The sequence below is a fragment of the Rattus norvegicus genome, chromosome 19 (assembly GCF_036323735.1).
Source record: "Rattus norvegicus strain BN/NHsdMcwi chromosome 19, GRCr8, whole genome shotgun sequence".
NCBI classification, from domain to species: Eukaryota; Metazoa; Chordata; class Mammalia; order Rodentia; family Muridae; genus Rattus; species Rattus norvegicus.
In genome coordinates this window covers 42,530,837-42,540,001 of record NC_086037.1, presented here as the reverse complement: position 1 = coordinate 42,540,001, position 9,165 = coordinate 42,530,837, and the positions used below count along the sequence as shown (strand labels likewise).

General features: G+C 39.5%; 1 protein-coding gene across 1 annotated transcript in view; it reads right to left on the bottom strand.

The window, feature by feature from the left end:
* The window catches only part of Il15 (interleukin 15), a 75,190-nt gene extending 71,348 nt beyond the window's left edge, over positions 1 to 3,842 (bottom strand). The window contains exon 1 of the mRNA XM_063277819.1: positions 3,768 to 3,842. The gene's annotated coding sequence lies outside the window, so the exon portion shown is untranslated. The remainder of the gene's footprint in view (positions 1 to 3,767) is intronic.
* Positions 3,843 to 9,165: the final 5,323 nt, after the last annotated feature.

Genomic DNA, 9,165 nt, shown 5'->3' with positions numbered 1-9,165 from the left:
CAGGAGCAGGAGCAGCAGAAACAGGAGCAGGAGCAGGAGGAGCAGGAGCAGCAGGAGCAGGGGCAGGGGCAGGGGCAGGGGCAGGGGCAGGGGCAGGAGCAGGAGGAGCAGCAGCAGCAGCAGCAGGAGCAGGAGCAGCAGGAACAGGAGCAGGAGCAGGAGGAGCAGGAGCAGGAGCAGCAGCAGCAGGAGCAGCAGCAGGAGCAGGAGCAGCAGCAGCAGCAGCAGCAGCAGCAGGAGCAGGAGCAGGGGCAGGAGCAGCGATAACCCTATTAAAAATGGGGCACAGAGCTAAACAAAGAACTCTCAGCTAAGGAATATCAAACGGCTGAGAAGCACCTAACGAAAACCAACTAAGACAACCAGACTCCTAGACTGAGCAAATACTGATTCTTGACTTCTATAGAAAGACAGTCATATATGAATATCCTATCAATTGTTTCTCTAGAATTCAGAGCAACAGAATCTAGAACCAAGATAATTCTGACTAATACAATCAGGTTATTTGGAATAAAAGGAGCCATCCTGACTGTGGCATTTTCTGGTATGAAGGAAAACCTGCCTGCCTTTTTGCTACTTTCCCATTATTCTGCTAACAGAAGCCTGATATAGCTGTCTCCTGAGAGGCTCTGCCAGAGCATGACAAATACAGAGGTGGATGCTCAAAGCCAACCATTGAACTGAGAGCTCCCAGGGACTAAACCACTATCCAAAGAGTTCACAGGGATGGACGCATGGCTCTTGCTGAATATGTAGCAGAGGATGACCTTGTCAGCATCAATGGGAGGAGAGGCTCTTGGTCCTTCAAGGCTTGATGCCCTAGTGTAAGGGAATGTCAAGGAGGGGAGGTGGGAGGGTATGGGTGGGGGTTAGCACCCTCATAGAAGCAGGGGAAGGGGGGAAGGGATAGCTGGTTTCTGGAGGGGAATCCAGGAAAGGGGACAACATTTGAAATGTAAATTTAAAAAATTCAATAAAAGAAAAAAATGAACTATAAGGGAAAAAACTGCAAGGTATATCACAAGGAGGTATGGTCTAATGTCAATAAGAACAGATATCACTGAAAAGAATATTGCAAGTGAGAATGTGAAAGAATTGGGAACTTTGCACTCTGTTGGTGTAAATATGAATTATCATGGCCATTGTGAAATAAAATATAAAAGTTCCATTAAAACTTAAAATAACTATCATATGACCTACCATCCCTTCTCAGAAATATATACAAAGGAACAAAATCCACCAGAGAAAGAGGTATCTGCATTCAGGATCCTCAGCTCACAAAGAAAATGTGGCCTGACAGTATGGAAAACATACACCCTTTATACAAGTATGAGACTTTGTCATTTGTCACAACATAAATCGAAGCAGAATCCATTTCATTCTATAAAATGATCTGGACAAAGGAGGACACATATTGTTTGCTGCCATTCGTCTGAGGCATCATAAAATCTCATCTAGAAATAGAGACTAAAGGGATGGTTATAAGAAGTTGGGGGATGAACCTGGGGACAAGGAAAGTGTGGTCATGGATGCTAAGTTACAGGCTGAGGGAAGAAGGATTTTTGATAGCTATTAGATGAGGGTGGCTATAGGTGATAACAACATATCATTTATGTGTGTTGAAAAACTAAAATAGAAGACTTTGAATGTTTTTACCACGAAGAAGTGATAATAGGGAATTGGTGTACTTAATTTAAACATAATTCATGTATCAATCATCACACGGTACACTTGTGATGGTTTGATTGAGAAGTGTCCCATGAGCTTGCATATTAAACACTTGGTCCCTACTTGAGCTCCAAGTTTTGGGAGTTTACAGAACTTATAGGAGGGTAGAGCCTTACTGGAGAAAGCTCGTCAGTAGGTGAGCTCTGAGGCCTTTATAGACCTCCCAGTACTCTCTCCTCTTCTCTCTGCGTCCAGTGGACAGATCATATGACCTACCATGATCAGCTAACTTCTAGCTCCTGCAGCCATGCCATGCCTTCTGCACCATGGTGGATCCTATGCTTCAGGAAGGAGAAACTCATTGCTTCTAATCATGGGATTTTATCACAGCAAGAGAAAAGTAATCAATACAATGCAACATTGATATGTATAATTCTCTTGCATCAATTAATGACAAAATGTAAGCATGATGGTGCATGCTTGTGATTTCAGCACCTACAAGTTTAAGTCTAAGAGATTTTGAGTTTCAGGCCAGTGTGTGTTACATAGGGAGGTTCTGTCACCAGAAGCCACCACCAATGATAATTTAAACAAATGGCTTAATTTAAGTTAATAAAAATAGATATTAAGTAATATAGGAATAAAGGAGGAAAATTTGCATTCCTTTGCTGTAAAATTTGCTTGTGGATTAATACATTAAAAAGGATCCTTCTGTAGCAGTTGGAACAGCAGGTAAAATTGGAGGTGGGTGATACAGTATTTGAGTTCTTACCCAAACAAAATAGAAAATGTGATACTTTCCAAGAAAACAAAACAAACACATTAAAACCCGTACTGTTAGTGCATAGAAAGAAAAATTCACACAAACACTACGTGGTCATTTCCCTGAAAACTGGCTTTCACAGGACAAGCCTGACATTTTTATTGTGTTTGTAGCATGAACTAGGAATGAGATTACTGAACATATAAAAGAAATCTTACATTTATAAAGTTGGCTTGTGTGTTCAAATGTAGTAAAGATATAAAAAGAGCACCGGAAGAATCCATGCTTAATATTGGAAGATACCTCCATCCATAAATAAATATTCAAACTCGTGTAAACCAGTCATAACAACAGCTTGCTGTCTTGTTTGCATCTCTTTACAAGGGTCTCCCTTCTCAGGTATGCCCTCCTTTGTACTTACAACTAAGCTTATTTGCAAAGATCTGTAGAATACAAACAAGCTTTTGACAGACCGCAGCTAACATTATAGTGGCCTTCTTTTACCTTTATGATTGTTACCTCTATAAATGCAGGGTCTAGCCAAGAATCCATAATCCTTTCTTTGCAAGACGTTGCCCCATGGTCTTTTTACTTATTTTAAATTTCTCCACAAGAGTATAATATATGCATATGATTACATTCTGTTATCTTTGTCGAATTCTTGGATGAATTTACTAAAGATATGTATGAAATAGCATAGAGAATTACTTCCTAAATTCCCCTTAATATTTCACTAAAATACACAGATTTTCATATACTTTCTTAGAGGCAGTACTAGTTAATGATCATAGACAAAATTCTCAGCTAAAATAATTTTTGAGACTACTTCAAAAGAAATCACGAACCATTTCTCTTCTGGATACCCAAACTCATTCAGCTCATAACCATATTACTGGATCTTATGTAAATTCAAACTTCAATTTTTGATGTAAAGCCAAATGTCATGTCCATATAAAAGTTCCACAAATTATCCAAATATCTTTCAATTACAGATTTTTGGTAGCTTTTTTGAATAAATACAGAAAGACAAAGATGAAAAGGTAAAGTTTTTACTTAAAAAGAAAATATTAAATATTAATTTCTATATTCTCAATGCATACACAGATGAACTTCTAAAGAATTGCCCAAAAAATCTAATAACACTTCTCCCATTATCTTTGAAGATATTTTTTATGTCTATGGTTTCACTTAGCTTTATTGTCAAGTATACCAAGGACAGTGATTCTCTTCTGTAAAATATTTTCTATATGTATGTCTTAGAGTCTTATTGCTGTGAACAGACACCATGACCAATGTAAGTCTTATAAAGGACAACATTTAATTGGGGCTGGCTTACAGGTCCAAAGGTTCAGTCCATTATCATCAAGGTGGGAGCATGGCAGCATCACAGCATCCGGGCAGGCATGGTGCAGGAGGAGCTGAGTTCTACATCTTCATCTGAAGGAAGCCAGGAACAGACTGAGCATGCTCAGGCAGCTAAGAGGAGGGTCTCCAAGCCCACCCTCACAGTGACACACTTCCTCCAACAAGGCCACAGCTTCTAACAGTGCCACTCCCTGGACCAAGCATATGCAAACCCTCACAATGTATTTTTAAATTAAGCAGGTTTTAATCTTTAAGAATTGTACACACACATATGATAAAATAGACCTTTCTTTATTCTCCCCTCCCCCAACTCCCCCTGTACCCTCCAACACCTCCCTTCCTGACTTCGTGTCTTTTTTATTTTTGTGACCCACTAAGTCCAATAAGCCCTGCCTATAAACAGATAAATGTAGGGGCCATCCACTGTTCCTGGAAAGCCACCAGTGACTTTTCCTCTTCCAACTGCTATGACTGCCAACAGCTCCAACCACAGTAAGTGTAATTGCCATCCATGTGGAGACTTTGGCTGGCTTGATCTCATATAGGTCTTGTGCAGGCAACACAGCAGGTATGAGTTCACGAGTGCAATCACCATGTCACATCCAGAACACAAGATAACCTTTTACAGATAACCTCTTGGGCAGCTGTTTCAGGCCTCCTTATTAGCCAATCTGCTAGATTTTACCTCATTTTATCTCATACAGTTATGATTAATCTAATGAGCTCAAGGCTTTGCTTCTGAAGACTTCAGGCAGAGAAAAGGCTCTTCCTAGACATAAATCAACTGGGTCCTTTTCTCATTCAACTCCGATACATTAAGCCAGTACTTCTCTCTTACTGATAGGGCTCCTCTTCAAGGAGACTTTGCGTGCTAGCTTCAGTTCATGCTCATCTCTCTTCCTGATGAGTCCCTCTTGCTTGGTCACATTTGGTTAGGTACTGCCATTATTTTTCCCAAGTTAGTTCAGATTTGTACATTTCTTCATTTCATGGCGACATGAACTCATAGACCTCCCTGCACCGCTTCCTCCCTTTCTCTTTCCACCTTTTTCTACTCACCTCCTCATTTGAATTAATGCACAAAGACACAGAAGTAGGTTGTAACCTTAGCATTGAAAAGTAATAAGTGTTAAGTGAAGAATTAAAAATGTTCCTTGTGAAGATCATATTCTAAAGTTTCTTTAGATTTTGTTATAAAATCTTTAAAGTAAAAAATAATATTTATCTGTTTTTCATTTGTATTGGTTATTTTATTTACATTTCAAATGTTATCACCCTTCCCAGATTCCCCTCCACAAACCCCCATCCCCTCCTCCCTCCTCCTGCCTCTATGAGGGTGCTCCCCCACCTGCCCACTCACTCCCTACCTTGGGTCATCAAGCCTCCACTGGACCAAGGGGCTCTCCTCCCACTGATGCCCGACAAGGTCATCCTCTGCTACATATGCAGCTGGAGCCATGGGTCCCCCAATGTGTATTCTTTGTTTGGTGGTTTAGTCCCTGGAAGCTCTGGTGCAGGTCTGGTTAATTGATACTGTTCTTCCAATGGGGTTGCAATCCCCGTCACCTCCTTCAGTCCTTCCCCTAACTTTTCCACTGGGGTCCCTGTGCTCAGTCTGATGGTTGGCTGTGCGCATCTGCATCTGTATATTTCAGGCTCTGGCAGAGCCTCTTAGGGGACAGCTATATCAGGCTCCTGTCAGAAAGCACTTCTTGGCATCAGCAATAGTGTCTGGGTTTAGTGTCTCCAGATGGGATGGATCATGAGGTGGGGCAGTCTCTGCTCCACTCTTTGTCCCTGCATTTCCTTTTGACAGGAGGAATTCTAGATTAATATTTTTGTGGTGGGTGGGTAGCCCTATCCCTTAACCAGGGGCCATGCCTATCCACGGGATATGATCTCTACAGGTTCTATCTCCCCTGTTGGGTATTTCAGCTAATGTCCTCATTGTTGGGTCCTGGGAAACTCTTAGGTTCCTGGCATCTGGGACATTCTAGTTTCTACCCCCACTGCTACAGACCTCCTTTCAAATTCCTGACCCTCTGTACTTCTCCCCCATCTCCTCCTATATCTAAACCAGTCCCCCCTTTCCTTCCCCTTCCTTTGTCCCTTCCAGAACCCCCCCTCCTTCCCTAGTTATTTTCTTCCCCCTTTTGTGTAGAACTGTAGCATCCACACTTTGATGTGGTTTTCTTTCCTCTTGGTTTTCATATGCTCTGTGAGTTGTATCATGGGTATTCTGAGCTTCTTTTGGTTAATATCAACTTATCAGCGAGTATATACCATGTGTGATATTTTGTGACTGGGTTACCTCACTCAGGATGTTATTTTCAAATTCCATCCATTTGCCTGCAAATTTCAATGAAGTAATTGTTTTTGATAGCTGAGTAGTATTCCATTGTGTAGATGCACCACATTTTCTGTATCCATTCCTCTGTTAAGGGACATCTGGGTTCTTTCCAGCTTCTGGTTATTATAAATAAGGCTGCTATGAACATAGTGGAGTATGTGTCTTTGTTGTATGTTGGGACATTTTTTGGGCATACAGCAAGGAATGGTATAGCTGAGACCTCAAGTAGAACTATTTCCAATTTTTTCAGGAACTGTCAGACCAATTTCCAGAATTGGAATACTAGCTTACAATACGACCAGCAATGGAAAAGTGTTCCTGTTTCTCCACATCCTTGCCAGCATCTGTTGTCACCTGAGTTTTTGATCTTAGTCATTCTGACTGGTTTGAAGTGGAATCTCAGGATCCTTTTGATTTGCATTTCCCTGATAACAAAGGATGTTGAACATTTCTTTAAGTGCTTCTCTGCCATTTAAGATTCTTCAGTGGAGAATTCTTTGTTTAGCTCTGCACCCCATTTTTAATAGGGCTATTTGGCTCTCTGGACTCTAACTTCTTGAATTCTTTGTATATTTTGGATATTAGCCCTCAATCAGATGTAGGGTTGGAAAAGATCTTTTCCCAATCTGTGGGTTGCCATTTTGTCCTATTGATTGTGTCCTTTGCCTTACAGCAGCTTTGCAATTTTATGAAGTACCATTTGTCACTTGTTATCTTAGAGCATAAGCCATTTGGAGTTCTTCTCAGGACATTTTCCCATGTGCCAATGTGTTCCAGAATCTTTCCTACTTTCTCTTCTATTAGATTCAGTGTGTCTGGTTTTATATGGAGGCCCATGATCTACTTGGACTTGAGCTTTGTACAAGGAGATAAGAATGGGTCAATTTGCATTCTTCTACATGCCAACCAGCAGTTGAACCAGCACCATTTGTTGAAAATACTGTCTTTTTTCCACTGGATGGTTTTGGCTTCCTTATCAAAGATCAAGTAGCCGAAGGTGTGTGGGTTCATTTCTAGGTCTTTAATTCTATTCCATTTTTCTACCTGTCTGTCTCTGTACCAATACAGTGTGATTTTTATCACTATCATTCTGTAGTATAGCTTGAGGTCAGGGATGTTGATTCCCCTGGATGTTTTTTCATTGTTGAGAATGGTTTTTGCTATCCTGAGTTTTTTGTTATTCCAGATAAATTTGAGAATTATTCTTTCTATCTCTGTGAAGAATTGAGCTGGAATTTTGATGGAGATTGCATTGAATGAAAGATAATATACATCTTTTTCAGTAAGCATTAACATTCCACTCCCATATCAACCAATATTTTTCAGAACCCATGCTTGATGAGTATGTAGTATAATGCTTTAATTTTAACATTATTTTTATTCTATTAGATATTTTTAAATACTACATTTTGTGATATTTTGTGCTTGATGCAATAGCAATCATCTTTATGGGAATATACTTTGACATGTATGTACCAGGTTAATTTTAATTTTTGCCATTAACCCAGTATTACAGCACTGTTAACTTTTAAAACTTGAAACCTATAAGGTTTGGAGATAAGAGCTCTAAATAAGAACACTGCTGCTCTCCCAGAGGGCCAAGGTTCAAGTCCCAGTATCCACATGGTAGATCACAACTATCTGTAATTCCACTTCTAGGGAATCTAATGCCCTCTTCTGGCCTCTGTTGAAACTGCACACACATGGATTCAGGCAAATACTATGATACATGAAATAAATAAAATCTCAAAAAGATTTAAAAATTATTACTTACATGCTATTATGAGAGCCCCATAAATCTATACAGTGCCAAAGTTCAGAAATGTAAAACACTAGAAGTATTTAAATTAAAATTTTCTTAATCAGTGGATATTCATATCATTTGCATAGATTATATCTGTTAACTCTGTCCGAATAGCTATTGAACTGAATGAAATTACTTCAGAATAATTTGAAATGTGCTGGTGCTTTGAGTATTGTTTTTATTGAGAACAATTCTGGTATTTTAACCTTAGGTGCTCTTCCAGCTATGAATTAGAAAAATAATATTCTTTATATAAAAGAAATAAGCACTTTTCAGTAAGATTCTTAACTTCAGAAGGATTCGTTATGAAACACCTTTATGATCCAACTGAGATTATCTTTTAACTAAATCTTTTTTGGCTCGTGTAACTGTAATACAATATTTTTCTGCCAAAATATTTTTCTGCCAAGATCATTAGATAAATTTCACCTGCTTTCAAAATTGTGAGTCATTTGACACACACATGAGTGTAAGCAACATATATATATATTAAGTATCTATGTAGTACAATCTAACATTGCCCAGACCACAGAAACTTCATGGTACCCTGCTGTTATTGTCCTATGTCCATTTCTTTCCTCCTCAGACCCTCCTTCTAGGGTCTCCTACAGCATGTACTTCCTAACAAGCATCTTTAAGATCCTTTCAGAGACTCATAAGAACTCACTTCTCCTCTCCTGTCATCTGCCTGTTGTCTATGGGCACCCGCCTGGCTAATGGGTATGTCTGATCTGTCTGTCCCTAACAGGGCTTTGCTCTGTCCCTCTTTCACAGTTCACAAGCCATGATATAGGAAATGGATAAAGTATACTTGCTATAGAAAATTTTAACAAGGTTTTATGAGTGAAGAAATGACTTTATTGACCCTAGCTGATGTAGAATACCATGCTCACTCTAAACCAGATATTATCAAACTATATCCACACATTGCTTACCACATTTATGGGATATTTATTTTGTTTAAGGTTGCTTTAAATCTATTGGCTGCTTTCAGCAAATGATTGCCACAGTAAAGGCATGTATGTTCGTGCACATGCACACACACACACACACACACACACACACACACACACACAATTCTGTCAAGGGCGTGAACTTAAGATCAAAGCTGTGCTATGAATTTAGCTTAGGTTATAAAGCTGATTACATGGGAGATCCAAAGCACAGTAAAGTAGCTCTCACTGTTCTCTTAAAGGCAGGTTAAATTTAAACAGG